This window comes from Panthera uncia, chromosome D4 (assembly GCF_023721935.1).
Source record: "Panthera uncia isolate 11264 chromosome D4, Puncia_PCG_1.0, whole genome shotgun sequence".
NCBI classification, from domain to species: Eukaryota; Metazoa; Chordata; class Mammalia; order Carnivora; family Felidae; genus Panthera; species Panthera uncia.
In genome coordinates, this window is record NC_064807.1 from 30,197,968 (window position 1) to 30,218,353 (window position 20,386).

The 20,386-nt window shown below is 38.8% G+C and overlaps 1 pseudogene; it reads left to right on the forward strand.

Moving 5' to 3' along the window:
• Positions 1-11,479: 11,479 nt before the first annotated feature.
• Positions 11,480-17,672, forward strand: LOC125919367 (uncharacterized; annotated as a pseudogene).
• Positions 17,673-20,386: the final 2,714 nt, after the last annotated feature.

The window sequence follows — 20,386 nt, forward strand, 5'->3', positions numbered from 1 at the left end:
TGGGTACTAAGGAGGGCACCTGTCGTGCTGAGCACTAGGTGTTTTATGTAAGTGGTGAATCAGTAAATTCTATTCCTGAAAACAAATTATGCTATACATTAACTTACTAGATTTAAGTAAAAATTTAAAGAAAAAAAATTGGTGGATCAAGAATGGAGGGAGGGAAGAGAGAAAGCAGCAAATAAATGGGAAATGTTAAGAAAAAAGAAATGTAGAAAGGACAAAAGCAGTAAAAATAAGTGTATCTACTTTTTTAATGTTTATTTTTGAGAGAGAGAAAGAGAGTGAGCAGGGAAGGGTCCGAGAGAGAGGGAGACACGGAATCCAAAGTAGGCTCCAGCCTCTGAGTTGTCCCAGTACATAGCCTGACACGGTGCTTGAACCCATGAACCATGAGATCATGACCTGACCTGAAGTCAGAGGCTTAACCGACTGAGCCACCCAAGCATCCTAAAAAGCATCCATTTAGCCATCCTAAAAATGAATATATCTGTAAAAATCAGTCAAAGGACTCACAAAATAAAAGGATGTAAAGTATGATACCATATACTTAAAATGTGGGCAGAAGAGGAGTAAAGAATGGGTTTGAACTTTAAGTGACCATCAACTTAATATAGACTGCTCTATGCAGAAGATGTTATATATAAACCTAATTTTAAGCACAACTCAAAGCCCAGTCATAGACATTTCTAAAATAAAGAGTAATAAATCCCAGTATACACTAAAAAAAGCCAGCAAACTGTGAGAGAAGAGAATGAGTGAAGAAAGGAACAGAGAATAACTACAAAAACAATCATAAAGTAAGTAGCAAAATGGCAATAAATACATACCTATAACTAATTACTTTGAATGTAAATGGGCTAAATGTCCCTATCAAAAGACATAGGGTGACAGAATGGATAAAAAAGCAAGACCCATCTATATGCTGCCTACAAGAGACTCATTTCAGACCTAAAGACACATGCAGATTGAAAGTGAAGTAATGGAGAAACATTTATCATGCAAGTGGATGTCAAAAGAAAGCCTAGGTAGCGATACTTATATGAAACAAAATAGACTTAAAAAAATTTTTTTTAATGTTTATTTCTTTTTGAGAGAGAGAGCGAGTGGGGGAGGAGCAGAGAGAGAGGGAGACACAGAATCTGAAACAGGTTCCAGGCTCTGAGCTGTCAGCACAGAGCCCAACACAGGGCTTGAACTTGCGGACTGCGAGATCATGACCTGAGCCAAAGTCGGATGCTTAACTGACGAGCCTCCCAGGGCCCCCTAGACAAAATAGACTTTTAAACAAAAACTGTAACAAAAGATGAAGATACCATACAATCATAAAGAGAATGATCTAACAAGGAGATATAATCATTGTAAATACTCATGCAACCATCATGGAAGCACCCAAATACATAAAGCTAATAACATAGAGGAAGTAATTGATAGTGATACAATAATAGTAGGGGATGTAACACACCTCTTACATCAATGGATAGATCGTCCAAACAGAAAACCAACAAGGAAACATTTGGCTTTGAATGACACATCGGACCAGATGGATCTGACAGATATGTTTGGAACATTCTATCCTTAAAAAGAAGAGTACACATTCTTTTCAAGTGCACATGGAAAAATCTCCAGGATAGATCACATATTAGGCCCCAAAATAAGTCTCAATATTAAAAAATATTGAAGTTATACCATGCATCTTTTCTGACCACAATGCTATGAAACTACAAATGAACCACAAGGAAAGATCTGGAAAGAGCATAAATACATGGACCTTAAATAACATGCTACTAAACAATGAATAGCTCAACCTAGAAGTCAAAGAGGAAATCAAAAAACACATAGAGACAAAAATGAAAACACAATGATCCAAAATGTTTGAGATGCAACAAAAGGTTCTAAGAGGCAAGTTTCTAGTAATATAGGTCTACTTCCAGAAGAAAGAAAAATCTCAAATAAACATCCAAATCTTACATCTAAAGGAGATAGAGAAAAATGAACAAATCCCCAAACTAGTAGAAGGAAAGAAATAATAAAGATTACAGAAGAAATAAATTAAATAGAAACTAATAAAACAATGGAACAGATCAATGAAAGCAGGAGTTGGTTCTTTGAAAAGTTCAACAACATTGATAAATCTTTAGCCAGATTCATAAAAAAAAAAATAGAGGACTCCAATAAACAAAACAGAAATAAAAGAGAAGAAATAACAACTAACACTACAGAAATACAAAGGCTTATGAGAGAGTTTTAAGAAAAATTATATGCTAAAAAATTGGATAACCTAGAAGACATGGATAAATTCCTGGAAATATATAACTTGCCAAAACTGAATAAGGAAGAAGTAGAAAATTTTAAGTCACCCATTACCAGCAATGGAATTGTATCAGCAATTAAAAAACTCCTATTAAACCAAAGTCCAGGGCCATATGGCTTTACAGCTAGAGAATTCTGGTGAATTCTACCAGACCTTTAAAGAAGAACTAATACCTAGTTTCCTTAAACTATTCCAAAAAAATATAAGAGGAAGGAAAGCTTCCAAATTCATTCGATGAGGCCAACATTACCAGAATACCAAAACCAGATAAAGACTCTACAAAAAAAGAGTACTACTGGCCAAAATCTCCGATGGACATAGATGCAAAAATCTTCAACAAAATATTAGCAAACTGAATCCAACAACACGTTTAAGAAATCATTCATCATGATCAAGTGGGATTTAGTTCCAAAATGCAAGCGTGGTTCAATATTTGCAAATTAATCAATATGATACATCACATCAGGAAGAGAAAGGATAAAAACCACATAATCATTTCAAGATTCAGAAAATGTATTTGACAAAGTATAATATTCATTATCACAAAAAACCCTCAACAAAGTAGGTTTAGGGCTAACATACCTCAACATAACAAAAGCCATATATAAAAAACTCACAGTGAACATCATACTCAATAGTGAAAAACTGAGAGCTTTTCCCCTAAGGTCAGGAACAAGACAAGAATGTCCAATCTCACTACTTTTATTCAACGTGGTACTGAGATCCCTAGCCACAGCAAGTTGTACTTCAGACAAGAAAAAGAAATAAAAGGCATCCTAATTGGTAAAGAAGAATAAAACTTTCACTATTTGCAAATGACATGATACTATACATCGAAAATCCTAAAAATTCCACCAAAACATTACTAGAACTAATAGATGAATTCAATAAAGTCTCAGGACACAAAATCACTGTACAGAAATCCATTACATTTCTATACAGTAATAATGAAATAGCAGAGAGGAAAATAAGAAAACAATTCCATTTATAATTGCACCAAAAAGAATAAAATACATAGGAATAAACTTAACCACAGTGAAAGGCCTGTACTTTGAAAAGTATACAACATTGATGAAGAAAATTGAAGATAACCAAAACAAATGGAAAGATATTATATGCTCATGGATTGGAAGAACAAATATTGTTAAAATGTCCATACTACTCAATGCAATCTACAGATTTAATGCAATCCCTATCAAAATACCAGCAGTCTTATTTTGCAGAACTAGAATAAATAATCCTAAAATTGGTATGGAACCACAAAAGACCCCAAATAGCCAAAGCAATGTTGGAAAAGAACAAAACTGGAGGGATTGCAATCCCAGATTTCAAATTATATTGTTAGAGTAGGCAGTTAGATAGACATGAGCAGGTGGGGAAAAAGGACCACCCAGTCTCCAACCAGAGACTGCCCCATCTCCCTTAGACAAACACCTTTTCTGATTTGGCACCAACTGATAAACAGAAGATATGGGTTACAGGGACTTCCCCAACTTTGGAGCATGAACACTTAAGAAAGACCTTGTTCGCTAGTAACTCCAAAGCTTTATAATATTTGCATTGCGGTTTGGGTGCCCCCAGTGAGTTGTGCTTAGGCCATCATGGGGAGATGACTAACACAAATTTGTGTAAGAGGTTTGAAGGGAGGGAACCAAAGTGGGTCCAAGTGTGGAGTGACAATAACAAGATGGGAGGGAGGAGACCAAATAAATCCCCATAAAAGAACACAATGAAAAACAGCATGTGGCCACCCATCCTCAGGTCAGCCCACTCCTCTGTTGCTGCAGTGTACTGTTGCTTTTTGCTAAATAAAAACTTTGCCACTTTAGCTCTTTATCAGGTCTCTTGACTGAATCCTTTCCTTCAAGTAGAAAGAACTGAGGAATTCCAGTAGCCGGTAACAGTACTGCAAAGCTGTAGTAATCACAACAGTATGGTACTGGTACAAAACTAGACACATAGATCAATAGAACAGAATAAAGAGCCCAGAAATAAACCCATGATTATATGGTTAATTAATCTTTGATAGAGGAAGCAAGAATATGCAATGGGAAAATAGTCTAACAAATAGTGTTGGGATAACTGGACAGCTACATGCAAAAGAATGAAACAGAACCACTTTCTTACACCATACAAAAAAATAAACTGAAAATGGATAAGGGCCTAAATGTGAGACCTGAAACCATAAAATCCTAGAAGAGTGTAGAGGTAGTAATTTCTTTGACATTGGCAATAGCAATATATTTCTAGATATGTCTCCTGACACAAGGGAAATAAAAGCAAAAATAAACTATTGGGACTACATCAAAATAAAAACCTCTGCACAGCAAAGGAAATAAACAAAACTAAAAGAAAACCTACTGAATGGGAGAAGATATTTGCAAATGACATATCTGATAAGTGGTTAGTATCCAAAATCTATAAAGAACTTATCAAACTCAACACCCAAAAAACAAATAATGCAGTGAAGAAATGGGCAGAAGACATGAAAAGATACTTTTCCAAAAATATACAAATGGCCAACAGACACTTCAACAGTTCTGTACATTACTGAGTATTGGAATATTATTCAGCCATAAAAAATAAAATATTGCCATTTGCAATGACATGGGTGGATATAGATAGTATAATGCTAAGTGAAATAAGTTAGTCAGAAAAAGACAAATACCATATGATTTCATTCATATGTGGAACTTAAGAAACAGAACAAATAAATAAAGAAAAAAAAAGAGACAAACAAGAAAACAAACTCATAACTATTGAGAACAAACTGATGATTACCAGAGGAGAGGTGAGTGGAGGATAGCTGAAATAGAAGAAGGGGATTAAGAGTACACTTATCTTGATGAGCACTGAGTAATGTACAGAACTGCTGAATCACCATATTGTACACCTGAAATCATTATAACACTGTATGTTAACTCTACTGGATTTAAAAAAAAGAAAGATTGGCAAAGTGGATTAACAACAAACATGATCTAACAGTAAACTGTTTTACAAGAAACTCACTTCAAATACAAGTTCATGGGTAGAAGTAAAAGGAAAAAATTGTTAATTTAAACAAGAAGGGTTCTAGCAATATCAGATAAAGTAGACTTCAGGGTAAAGAATATTACTGGAGACAAAGAGGGACATTACATAATGATAAGAGGATCAATTCACCAGGAAGACATAATAAACCCAAATGTGTACACACCAACAACATAGCCTCAAAATACACAAAACAAATCCCACAGAGCTGAAAGGAGAAACAGAAATTCACAATAGTTGGTGTCTTCCAATAGTCATTGTCAGCAATTGATAGAACTAATAGTAATAAATTTTTAAAAATTGTATTCATTTTTTCCCCCATGCAAAATATATTGTATAATATGAAAACAAATAACCAGTGTGTTTGTTAGAAATGTTGTTAGAGCACTCCTTCCTTTGGTAAATCTTTATTGAGCCAGTGTGAAGTGCCTAAGCTTACTGAATACATGCTTGAGTGTGGTCAAGAGTTTAAAGTCATACCCTGTGTCTGCAGTACAGCTGCCTTGCATTCCTACAGGTGCTGGGGCCATTCTTGCTCTCCGAGACCATGCAGAAGATACCTGTGTGTGGGAAGCACTGCTTGACAGCCTCAGTGGTGCATGGAGCCGACCAGCAAAACCAACTGCCATGACTCCCAGATCCCCTGAAATCCTTGGGGGCCATAGATACTTCATAGCTTGCCCAGGATTGTTGCTGTCCAAACAAACAAACAAACAAACACATGTGGTACTAGAAATCCCAGAAGCTTCTGATCCTCAAGATCCTTTTCTAGGACTGTTCCAGAAAATCACTCAAGGTTTGCAGCCTGACTTATGCAGCCATGGGTTTTATAGGAGGCCCACAAGACATACATGGTCTGCCAATTTGAAGACACCAACCTTTATTTAAAGCAGGAATTCTCTCTATGTTATCCATCGTACAGTCTTCTTTCTGGATTACACTTCCACAGCAATAAGCACTTCACGTCACTTCACCAGAAACATGCCATTCCTAGGTAGATACTCATCCTTCTCTGGATGATTACTGGCATCCTTCTTAAAAGGTGGCTGCCAGGCCTGAACACAATATTCTAGACGTGACATCATGAAATTAACATCACTGTCTTCTTTGTTCTACCCTTAAATTCCATTATGCAATCTTCTGGGGTACCCAAATCATGTTCTTAGTCATTTCAAAATTATTGGTACCAAAAATTAATTTTAGGGGTACTATTAAACCACTTTTCCCTCATCCTATAATTGTTATATATACACACATTCTTAAATTTTAACATATACCAACATTTAATCTCAATGTAGAACTTTTTGCACAATGAATTTCATTCTACTGGATTCAGTCTTTCTAGGGTTTAGAAATCCTTTTTTTTTCTCTTTATTCTTTTCAATCTTGATTCTTTTATTTAGAGTATACAGTCTCTATCATGGGCATATATCTTTTTTGCCTACTGAGTGATGATGCCCTGGTTTTCCTTGTAGAAGCACTGCTTTTCCAAAAGCAATCCATTTGGTTTAGTTGGGTGGACCACCTTCCAAATCCTGTTGAAGGCATGTGACCCAGGCAGGGCCTAGTGACACCAGCCCTGCCCACAACTGGGAAAAACACTTTCCTCCAAAGAGAATCAGAGTGATAGCCTGACTGGGGTGTGTCCAATGTGGAGGTAGAAGATCCCGCACATGGTGGGAAACAGTGGGGTGCTTGTGACATTTGTTGAGCCCTGGATCCAGGCATGTCTGCAGCCAAGAAGTCCTCTTCTTGTGTAAGCAAGTTTAAAACTGATTTCTGTTTGTGGTGCCTGGGTGGCTCACTTGGTTAGTTGTCAGGCTTTGGCTCAGGTCATGATCTCATGGTTCATGAGTTCTAGCCCCCATTGTGCTCTGTGCTGACAGCTCAGTCTTGAGCCTGCTTTGGATTCTGTGTCTCCCTTGCTCTCTGTCCCTTCCCCACTCATGCTCTGTCTCTCTCTCTGTCTCTCAAAAATAAATAAACATTAAAAAATAAAAAAAAATGATTTCTGTCACTTCAGCCAAGAATCTTGTTTAATAGACCATCCTGAAAATTGTGTCACTTGGACAATCATATTCTCATAGGAGGTGCTGGTGGCTCAGATTTGTTTTGGAGCTGCATTTCCATAGGAAACATAGTTTTTATTTGTATTTTACGTGTGTTTAGGGTGGTTTAGTGGGGTAGGATGGGTGTGTGTGTGTGTGTGTGTGTGTGTGTGTGTAAGAAATTCTGTCAAGTGTCTTATCAGGGCTGCCACTGTGTTTGTTTAAATATCTGATAAAGGTCAATGAGGGAGATCAGGTCGAGGATAAAGCCTGGCTTTTTGCCACCAGAAACCAAGTGAAAATTGACAGTAACTAACACTATTTGGGTACCATGGTTTAGTTTTTTTTAAATCCAGGTCATATTGCTGGTGTGAATGTAAAATGATAGCTGCTGTGGAAAACAGCTTGGCAGGCAGTTCCTTAAAAAGTTAAATACAGGATTACCATTTGATCCCACAATTCCACTCAGATACTTGTATAACGATGTTCATAGCAGCATTCTTCAGTAGCCAACAGGTGGACACAATCCCAATGTCTATCAACACCTGAATGGATAAAATATGGTATATACATCCAACAGAATTTTGTTCAGTCTTTAAGAGTAATAAAATTGTGATACATGTGAAATATGGATGAACCTTGAAAACACCATGCTAAGTGAAATAAACCAGACACAAAAGGATAAATATTGTATGATTTAACTTATATGAGGTACTTAGAATAGGCACACTTAGGGAGACAGAAAGTAGAGTAGAGATTACCAGGGGCTGGGAGGAGGGGAGGATGGGGAGTTATTGTTTAATGGGTACAGAGCTCTTGATTGGGATGATAAGAAAGTACTGGAAGCGAAAAGTGGTGATGTGTGTACAACATTGTGGATATACTTAATGCCACTGAATTGTACGTGGTTAAAATGATGAATTTTATATTATGCATATTTTATCACCAAAATGAAAAAATACAACCTGCAGACATTAGTGCTTCCTCTGATTTAGTATGCATATCATGGATGAGCAGTCAATATTTGTTTACAATATTTTTCTTTTTATGTAAAATTTACATGTAAGGAACTGCACGAATCTTTTTTTTTTTTTTTAGAGAGAGAAAAAGTAGGGGGAGCACAAGTGGGGGAGGGGCAGAAAGAGAGGGAGATAGAGAATCTCAAGCAGGCACCACGCCCAGTACAGAACCTGACATAGGCTCAATCCCATGACTTTGAGATCATGACCTGAGCTGAAATTAAGAGTTGGATGTTCAACCAACTGAACCACCCAGGCGCCCCTGAACTGCACAAATCTTTGAGTTTTAACAAATGCATACACCTATATAACCCAAATTCTTATTAAGATACAGAATATCATCATCACTTTGGAAGTTCCTTCATGACCTTCCCTGTGAAATGCTCTGATATAATTTTTTAAAGTTTATTTATTTGAGAGAGAGAGAGAGAGAGCGCGCGCGCGCGCGCGCGCATGCGCAAGCGCACGCGCATGAACGAGTGGGGGAAGGGCAGAGAAAAAGGGAGTGGGGGGGAGAGGAAGAGAATCCCAAGCAGGTTCCACAATGTCAGTGTAGAGCCTGAGGCAGGGTTTGAATCCAAGAACTCTGAGATCATGACCTGATCCAAAAGCAAGAGTAGACACTTAATTGACTGAGCCACCCAGGTGTCCTGCTCTGATATAATTTTTTAAAATGTTTTTATTTATTTTTAAGACAGAGAGAGACAGAGCATGAGCAGGGGAGGGCCAGAGAGAGAGGCAGACACATAATCTGAAGCAGGCTCCAGGCTCTGAGCTGTCAGCACAGAGCCGGATGCGGGGCTTGAACTCACAGACTGTGAGATCATGACCTGAGCTGAAGTTGGATGTTTAACAGACTGAGCCACCCAGGCGCCCCTGATATAATTTTTAAAAGCAGAATAGAGAATCCACAAGTGAGGATTTGTTTTTTTGCTTCTACCTATATTGGCCCTCCCTCTGAGTGTTGTGTGATTAGCAATCTAGTGCTGTTCCTGGATGTGGAGGAAGAGGAGAGGGTACAGAAAGCTGAGGAAAGGACACTTCTGTCCCAATGTTGGGATATGGGATGCAGGTGGAAGTAAAGAGAATATGTATTCTGAAATTCACTAAAGCAGTCTAATCAGAATTGTCTCTTGGTATATTCCCTTATTGTCCACTTCTCTTTGGCTCTTAGCAAAATCCCTCTCTAGCCCCTGGGGCTGAGCCCAATGACTTTGAGCCAACAGCCCACGCCTCTCAGAGAAGTTCTGTGTTATTGAGACTGCATGGCTAATGACTGGCCAGTGGCAGTTCCTCATGTGAATGTTGTGTGAATGGACTGGCTGAGCAATGACAGTGCAAATCTCGGAAAGATAAATCCTCCAAATAGGAGACTTGCCTTGATTTAACCTATCTAAAGACAGTCTGTTTTCCCCTCTTTCTCCTCCTCCTTTTCCTTTACCAATTCTTACGTTTTTTAAATTGAACTGTATACTTCTGAATCTGTTACCTCATGAGAAGAATGTATATTATTTTTTTTTAATTGGAATAATACAGCAGAAAGAGAAAGTATCTCTTTTTATGCTCCAGGAAGCATACCTGGTTTATAACTTTTGAAGACTTTTAAAAATACATACAAAAATGTGTATGTCTGTGGTTTTTTTTTTTTTTTTTTTTTTTTTTTTTTTTTTTTTTTTTGAGAGGGCTCATGTGAATGAGGGGCAGAGAGAGAGGGAGAGAGGGACAGAAGCGGGGCTCACCTGAAGCGGGGCTTGAGCTCACTGGAAGCAGAGCTGGATCTCACGAACTGTGAGATCATGACCTGAGCGAAAGTCCGATGCTTAACTGACTGAGCCACCCACATGCCCTAGTCTCTGTATTTTAAAAAAATTGTAACAAATTATTCATACTGATCTACAACTTGCTTTTTTACCTGAGATGTATATTTCACAGGCATTACTATGTGCTTCTTCTGCTGTAAGATCTACTGACTTCGAGAAAATGACTCACAAAACAACCTGAGAGTTATATTTTATTTATTTTACTTTATTTTATTTTATTTTTGTTTTATTGGGTTTATTCTTTTCAAAGTCATGTGGATTAATTTAAGTGTCTCAAGTAAAACTTTGGTTACAAAATGACATGGTTGGCCAAGAAAACAATTTAGGAACTCACAATTTTCCATCCACTGATTTTTGAACATTTTTAAGGAGAACCCCTTCTCCCAAGGCTGTTTTTTTTTTTTTTAATTTTTTTTAACATTTATTTATTTTTGAGACAGAGAGAGACAGAGCATGAACGGGGGAGGGGCAGAGAGAGAGGGAGACACAGAATCGGAAGCAGGCTCCAGCCCACAGCCTGACGCGGGGCTCGAACTCACGGACCGCAAGATCGTGACCTGAGCTGAAGTCGGACGCTCAACCGACTAAGCCACCCAGGCGCCCCCCAAGGCTGGTTTTAAAGAGTGCTTAAGTAATAAATCTGCTTGAGGAATTGTACTTAGCCATTTCTTTACTAAGGGATGAGCAGAAAAAATAAAGTAAGGAAGAAAAATTTTGAGCTTCCTTATCACACCAGAAGGGAATTCCAACTCATAGTTACAAAATGGGATACCCTAAGACCCTAAGCAACATATTTACTACAATTTTTGCCTGTAAGAAAGCCTCCCGATCCCATCAGTTTCCCTTCTTAAGCAAGGCATGGAAAGGTCTTAATATCTGGGTTAGATGGGGACAAGAAGTTCTCCAGTAATCCAATAAGCCAACAAAAGCCTGTAATTCCTTTACTGGTTCAGGGATTGGGAAGGCTTGTATTTTATCAGTGACTGCCTCTGGCACCACTTTTGTCTTACCTGCCCAGATGACACCCAGGACACTGCCCAGATGACACCCAGGAAGGATCTGGTCAGTATTTACTTCCCATCCTTGTGACTTCAAGTGCACCTGTAATGACGCAGCTGCTTGAGACAGGGAGGATAAATCATCACAAGTTAACATTACATCATCTATGTAGTGATAAAGCACCATCTCCTCTGGCAATACCCAGTTTTCCAGATCTCTGGCTACCATCCTATGACAAATTGCGGGACTATGGAGGCACTCTTGGGGCAATGCCTGGAAGAGCCATTGTCTCCTGTTGCATGTAAAGGTGAACTGGCCTTGGGATTCAAATTCTAATAGAATGCTGACGAGGGGGTTAGATAGGTCTAGTACGTAATGATATGTCTTAATGGATGCTGTGATTTTTTTTTTTTTTCTAACAATGAGGCTATATTAGGCAACATGGCATGGCTGCATGGAGTAACTTTACTGAGTTCCCTATAATCTATTGTCATTCACCAGGTCCAATTAGATTTCTTTTTTTTTTTTTTTTTAATGTTTATTTTAGAGACAGAGAGAGCACAAGCTGGGGAGGGGCAGAAAGAGCCAGAGACAGAATCTGACGTAGGCTGCAGGCTGTGAGCTGTCAGCACAGAGCCCAATGTGGGGCTCGAACCCATGAACCATGAGATCATGACCTGAGCCAAAGTTGGACACTTAACCGACTGAGCCACCCAGGCGCCCCTAGATTTCTTTACAGGCCAAACTAGACTATTGGATGGGCTTTGAGCAGGCCTGATTACCTCTGCCTTTCCTAATTCTTTAATGGTGGCAGTAAACTTGTTATGCTCCCCACCCCCCGTACTTTATATTGTTTTATGCTTATTACTCTTCAGAGGAACTGGCAGCTGTATAGATTCCCATTTTGCAGAACCCACAGTGATGGGTTTTACGACTCCAATGTGCAACTTGAATTTGCCTGTCATGGTAGTTAGATCTAGATCCTGTAAAACATCTACACCCAAAACATACTGAAGAATGGGTGATACATGCACTAGAAAACAGCAGGGTGGGAGCCTGCCAATCTGTAGGTAGAGACTAGTTTGTCTGACCTTGATAATTTGTCTCCCATAGTATCAATTGCTTCTATTTCTCCCTGAGATATCAAGGAGTTTCCATAGATTAGTGTGCATTCAGCTCCAGTGTACATTAGAGCTAGTACAGTCTGTCTGTTAGTGTGAAACTAATAAATGATTAATTCAACATGGGGCCTCTGGTCACCCCTATTGTACTCACCAGAGGGCAATGTTGATCTAACTTCTAATCTCTAGGAGTAAGGAGTACCCATACTCTAAATTCGCTTGTTAGCAGAGGGGCACTCAGGAACACATCTGGCTTTTTTGAGCCTTCTTTCAAGGGAATAAACTGCTTTCCTTTAGTCAATGCCTTCCATAGGCTTAGCAGGAACCATTGGATTGCTTGTCTATATTTCCTCTTAGGGTCCTAGATAATATTAGAGTTTACAACTAGTAAATCTAGTTGTTTACTAGAGACCCTGATGGACCCCCTTTCTGCCATTTTATTATTGGCAGGATCCTTTGTTTTTCCATTTTTCAACCCATCTATTTCCCCTATGCCAGATTCTTTTGGTTTCATGTAAGTCAGCCACCATAGCCACTACTGTAGCAATGGACTGATTAACCATAGGTGCAAGGACAGATGCTAAAGTCTCATAACATGCCCCCGAGGCATGGTCTTTCATATAAGAGGAAAATAATTATTTGGTCCTCTAAAATGCTGAATGTAAATGGCATGTTTCATTCCCAGTTCTCATATAATTTCTTGTAGTTCTTCCATAGAGGTCCAGTGTAATGGAGGGTAGGGAAAAATCCCCTTCATTAGGCCAAGTCATCTTTTTTTTTTTTCATTTACATCCAAGTTAGCATATAGTGCAAACAATGATTTCAGGAGTAGATTCCTTAATGCCCCTTACCCATTTAGCCCATCCCCCTCTCACAACCCCTCCAGTAACCCTGTTTGTTCTCCATATTTAAAGAGTCTGTTATGTTTTGTCCTGCTCCCTGTTTTTATATTATTTTTGCTTCCCTTCCCTGATGTTCATCTGTTTTGTATCTTAAAGTCCTCATATGAGTGAAGTCATATATTTGTCTTTCTCTGACTAATTTCGCTTAGCATAATTTCGCTCTAGTTCCATCCACGTAGTTGTGAATGGCAAGATTTCATTCTTTTTGACTGCCGAGTAATACTCCACTGTATATATATATATATATGTATATATATGTGTGTGTGTATATATATATATATATATATATATATATCTCACATCTTCTTTATCCATTCATTCATCAATGGACATTGGACATTTGGGCTTTGTCCATACTTTGTAGGCCAGGTCATTTTAATGCTAGAGTTTATCAAATCAATCAAATTAGCTAAGCACTTACCCATGCCTGCGGCATGGTATATAACCTTTGTTCCAAGGCAGGTTGAGCAGTGACTGAGGCCATTTTTGACATCTCAGACCCTCTAACACAATACCATCTGTCCCAATATTCCACAGTTGTAACATACAAGATGCATCCCTTCTTGGCCTTTTTGCTTAAAATGCCTCATTAGCTCCACTAATTCACCTCATAGTCATTTTCTGACTTGTTGGAATTTATTCTTGGTTATCTCAAGGCTCATGAGGGGCCTGGGTCTTTGTTTGAATCAAAGGGTATGACTGTAAGTCATTTTCCTTGTCTATTATAATATCCTCCCCATAAGCGGAGTCATTATTCCAGGGATCCTAAGCTTTAGGGTCCCAATTCTCTTGAAATATAATAATTCTCACTTTAGTGTATGGTAGCCTGCACCCATGCATCTTTGCCATTGTACATGTCATACTTCCTAAGCATTTCTCCTGCTGTTGTATTCTTGTGGACAAGATATCCATATTAGATGTGGCTTGTACATCCTTTTCCAAAGTCAATGCTTCTCTAGTCTGTTCTAATTCTCTCCTTACTTATAATTCTGCAGTGTCTCATAATGCACATATCTCTGGCCAAGCTACTGCCACAATAGCTTGTTCACTTTCCCTTCCCTTTTCCCTACCATTCTAGATAGGATATCTAACAATCCTTTGGGCCATTTCAGGGTATCCCCCTATTCATGCACTGCTCCAAAATGCTCAAAAAACCTAGCTGAGTCTTCCCACATGACAGTGGCTGGCCAGCTTGGGATTTCCCCCACCGACAATGGGATTTCCCCCACAGACTATGGGCTTTCCCCTGACAGAGCCCCTTTATCTCTGCTTGTTTTGTTTTAGGTCTCTAGCTTAGCTCACCAATTGTTAGAAGATTGAAGAGGAACAGTAAGGTATCCTTTGAGATACTTTGAAACCAAAAAATGAAGTAAGCCACTCCATACCATTTACACACAGTTTTACTGATATGGGGATTGGGTGGATGACGATCCAGGTGCTTTGCAGCTGTTGTCTGCAAGGTCTGGAGCTTAATCCACAGATTTTATAGAGCAAGGGGGTATGCAGAGGCCATTTTAGGGTCAAACTGTTTAACATTTAACAGATCATCTGTGCACCAGAGTGGGGGAAGGGAAGAAACGATATTATCTCTACTAGTTATCTAAACAACCTCAGGGATGATCAGATTAAGCCTTCTTGCATTCTGGTTAGGGGATACATAAACCTCCAAGGACCTGGAACAAGTATCCCTGAAGGAGATCATTGCAGGGACAGGAACAAGATGGAAGGCCAAAGAATCAGTCTGCTCTCCTACACCTACACTAAATGTAGTCTAGATGCTTTTGGTATATTGTAGAAGAAAAGGTATCCAAAGGTTTGGGAGTTTCAAATGTTAGAGTGGATTTGTCATGTAACAATGCTCACTCACCACAGAAGGGTATAGAGGACACAACTTCTTCCACTATGACTGTAAGAAATAAATTTGTGAGGGAAATCCTAGTATCTTTGAAAAGCTTTGTGGTCACTCTTCTCAACAGATTAGAAATTACAGTGGAAAATGCTGCCACTGAATTGAGATTCTTAAATGCAATGGGGTAAGTGGATCCTGGGTGGCGGGAGCCAAATGGTGGCACTTAATCACCGAAGATAAGGTGGATGTAGAGGCCACTTTTAGGTGACGTGCTTGAGCAATAGAAACTTGAGCAAGACAAAAGGGCCCACAGTGACTACCGAGTGGACGTAAACAGACTCACTGAGTGACCCACCTCGACCTAGTCATAGGCCCTATCTGACCAATGAGCTACTTACAACCAGGCACAGGTACCAAAAAAGGGAAAATTCCATAAGTTCCCATGTTTCCTCTCTCCACTCTATAACTATAGTCCCTCACCACTGTGGCAGATAGTTTCTCCTTTGCTGTCCTGCCCAGTGCTCCATTGCAGTGTGTTCAATAAATTTCTATCTCCTTTGTTCTGGCTCGGGTGAATTCTTTCACTGCCAGTGCCACTGGCCCCCACCCAACTGGAACACACCACAGTGGACATGGTTACCAAAGTGGACAGCAGAGTTGCTGCAGTAGTTAGAACAGTCTGACTTGCAAGGACCTATGGCACTGGCTAGCTGATAATAGTGTCCCTAGAAGAGAAGCAGGTGGGCAGTCTACTAAATTCTTATATCATCTGTAAAAGCAGATGAGTTCTAGGTCTAACTTGAACAGCAGAAGTCTAACTTGAAAAAAAAAAGAGTTACAGCCCCTCAATTAATTCCAGAACTTGAGACAGTTTACAGACTCCAAACCCTTAACTGAAAGGGAAACTGTGTCCCCACTATACTGTTGATTTTTATTCTGTTTATACTCTTTTTACTGTTCATTTTTTCTCCCAGGCTGTTCCAAAGAGGCTGATAGCCTTTTATAAAGGTGATATGTTTTGGAAAAAAATAAGACAATCAGACATTTTGGGAACTACTCAATACTGCCTCTGAACTGACACTAATTCTAGGAGACCCAAACCTCACACATCAGAGTAGGGGTTTATGGAGAAAGGGTGATCAATGGAGTTTTTGCTCAGGTCCATCTCAGTGGGTTCAGTATAGTTTTTTCCCCCCAGTTCCAGAATGGATAAATGGAATTGACATTCTCAGCAACGGGCAGAATTCCCACACTGGTTCCCAGATCTGTGGAGTTAGGGGTATTATAGTAGGAAAGACCAAGTGGAATTCACCAGAACTGCTTCTACCTTGCAAAATAGTAAGCCAAAAGCAGTGACACATTTCTGGAGGGATTTCAGAAATTAGGGCCACCATCAAGGACTTGAAAGATTCAGGGATCATGATTTTCACCACCACATCCTCATTCAACTCATCTATTTGGCCTGTGAAAAAAACACACGGATCTTGAAGAATGACAGTGAATTATCATAAACTTAACCCGTGAATTATCATAAACTAACCATAAACTTAACTCCAATTGCTATTCCAGATCTGGTTACATAGCTTCAGCAAATTAACGTATCCCTTACTACCTGGTATGCAGGTATTGATCTGGTAAATGCTTTTTTCCCCTCCACACCTATGAGTAAAGACCACCAGAAGCAGTTTGTTTTCAGTTGGCAAGGCCAACAATACACCTTCACCTTAGGGGCATATCAGCTCTCCAGCTGTACATCATAATTTAGTTCTCAGGGATCTTGATTATCTTTTTTCCCCACATCATAGTGGTCCATTACATTGATGACATTATGCTAAATAGAACTAGTGAGCAGGAAGTAGGAACTATTTTAGACTTACTGGTCTTATTGGTAAGACATCTGCATGTCAGAGGGTGGGAAATAAATCCTACAAAAACTTAAGGGCTTCCCATCTCAGTAAAATTTCTAGGTGTTCAGTGATGTTGAGCATGTCAAGATATCCCTTCTAAGATGAAGCATAAATTGTTGCATCTGGCTCCACTATAACCAAAAAAGAGAATGCTTAGTGAGCCTCTTTGGATTTTGAAGGCAACACATTCCTCATTTGAGTATGCTACTCTGGTCCATTTACTGAATAACCCAAAAACACTGTTAAATTTTGAGTGGGGCTGAGAACAAGATAAGGCTGCAACAGGTCCAGGCTGCTATCTATGCAAGCTGCTGGGCCCCTTGGACCATATGATTCAGTAGATTCAATGATGCTTGAAGTGTCAGTAGTAGAAATGCTGTTTGGAGCCACTGATAGGCTCCAATAGACAAATAGTAATGCAGACCCTTAAGGATTTGGGGAGTGAAGTCACGCTATCCTCTGCAGATAACTATTCTCCTTTCGAAAAACAGCTTTTAGCTTGGCTACTGGGTATTAGAGAATAAATGCTTAAAAATGGGCCACCAATTTCATGAGCTGCTCATCATGAACTGTGTATTATCTGACCCACCAAGCCACAAAGCCAAATGTGCATTGCAGCACTCCATCATTAAGTAGAAGTGGTATATATGGGATTGGGTCTAAGCAGGCCCTCAAAGCAGAAGTTACATTAGGAAGGGGCCAAATGCTCATGGCCCCCACTCCTGCCTTCTCGCTCCCAGCCTCAACCTATGGTCTCACAGGGCATTCTCTAAAATCAGTTGATTGAGGAAGAGAAAGCTTGGGCTGGTTTATAGATGGTTCTATGTGATATGCAGACACTAACTGAAGTGGACAACTGTAGCACACTATGACCCCTTTTGGGGACATCCCTAAAGGGCAGTGGTGAAGGGAAATCCTCCCCGTGAGCAGAATGTTGAACATCTGGTTGTTCATTTTGCTTGGAAGGAAAAATGGCCAGAAGTGCTATTATATACTAATTCATGAGCTGTAACCATGGTTTGGCTGGATTATCAGGGTCTTGGAAGAAACCTGGTTGGAAAATTGCTGACAAAGAGACCTAGAGAAGAGGTGTGTGAATAGAGCTCTCTGAATGGGCAAAAAGCATGACTATATTTTTGTCCCATGCAAATGCTCACCAAAGGTAACCTCAGTAAATCAAGTGAATAAAATGACCTGTTCTGTGACTACCAGTCATTCTTTCCTCAGCCACTCCTGTCATTGCAAATGGGCTCATGAATGGTGGCTACGGTAAAAGATGGAGGTTATGCATGGGCTCAGCAACATGAGAATGTGAGCTCCACAAGAGACAGACTGTGACTACCTTTGTTCTATACCCCAGAACCGACAGCACAGTTGAATGAGGAAATATATTAACTACAAAAGTTTTAATATGTAGTACTGAGAAAAGAGACCATGGAGTAGCTCTTGGTAATAGTTTCTTATTAAGTTATTTAAAAATAGTGATGACCATGAACATTTCTGAAATTCTGTAAAGTGATGGGAGATAAACACACATACACACATACATACATATATATGTATGTAAACATGTATATATACACTAATACTTGCTTCTTTAAACTCCCACAAGTTTTTTGTTTAGATTTTTATATCAGCCAAAAGGTAACTGAGTTTAGGAAACAGCCAATTTCAAATTTTATAGGCAAAACATATAAATGTGGTCTTAACTGTAACTTAACTGTAACTTTCATCAATCATAAATCACTAACAGAAATAGGGAAGTCTATACTTGCTTAAGATTTTGTAAGTATACCTTGGAGATGGTGATGAAAATTAAGTGCAAAAAATGAGTTTTCTAATTACAGTAGTTTCCCCTTATTTGTGGGTAATACATTCCCAGCCTCCCAGTGGATGCCTGAAACTGCAGATAGTACCAAACTCACACTCGTTTGACCTTTGAACAACACAGGTTTGAATTGTGTAGGCCCACTTTTTTTATACGGTATCGTTTTAATGAGTTAAACATGATGCTACTCTCATGCTTCTACACAAGAGTTTACAAACCCTTGTATTTTAATGAAAATGTCACTTGAAAGATATATTGTACGAAGTGTACTTTCAGTGAGTTAAGCACAGGAATATTCCAATATGCTTCTACATATAAGTTTACAGACTTATATCTCAAAAATGTTATCTGAAGTTATATATATGCAATGTGGTATCAATGGTTTAAGCATACGGCTTATCCTGTGCATGTAGGCCCACTTACATGTGGATTCTTTTACAGTAATGTAAATCTATTTTCCTAATGATTTTCTTATTTTTCTCTACTGTAAAAATACTGTAGATAATACGTATAACATCTAAAATACATGTTAATTGTATTATTGGTAAAGTTTCTGGCCAACAGTAAGCTATTAGTTAAGGTTTGGGGAGTCAAAAAGAGACTTCGGGAATTCAAAAGTTATACAGATTTTCAACTGCATGAGATGGGGATAGGGTTGGCACCCCTAGGCCCCACGTTATTCAAGGATCAACTGCACTGTTTTTTCCTATACATATATGATAAAATTTAATTTGTAAATTAGGCATAGGATAAAATCAACATGAAAATGGAATTATAGTATATTGTAATAAGTTATGTGAATGTGGTCTCTGTCAAAATATCTTATTGTACATACTCATCCTTCTTGTGATGTGAGAGGTGATCATATATATATATATATATATATATATACATATATATATAAAATATGTGATGAGATGAAGTGACGTGAATGACAGGCGCTGTGATATAGCATCAGTCTACTATTGACCTCCTACTCACCTGTCAAAAGGAGGATCATTTGCTTCTGGACTGTGGTTGACTAAAACCATGGAAAGCAAAACTGCAATTAAGGAGGGACTACTATACTGAGACCATTCTCTCCCCTAACAAGATGTCCATGTGTTATAGCTACAAATCCACGTAAGCCAATTCCTCCCTCATAACTTGCCAAATTGTCTCACTTTTCCTTACTTCCTCTGAAATATTAACTAGGATAAGTAACTATTTGGATGTCTGGACTATAGGAAATACTAAATACTGGTAGCCTGTTCTTCAGATTAGATTTTGTAGTGATAACATTTGTTTCCAGCTCTCTTTATTTCAAGTCTATTGGCTCCTTTGAAATTCTTTTAGATGATAGATGTGGTTTGGAACTTTTCACAACTTAAAATATAAAGGTCTTTGGAAGTTACAAAAACAAATACTTTAGACATCTGAGGTGTCCTCTGCTTTGACAGACTTGAAACTTTTTAAAATACAAAGCCATCATGCTTCCCTTCAGTTTAGCACCCAGATGTTTCCTTAGAGTCTTGAGTTGTTCCAGGATTCTGTGGACACCACTGAGTTA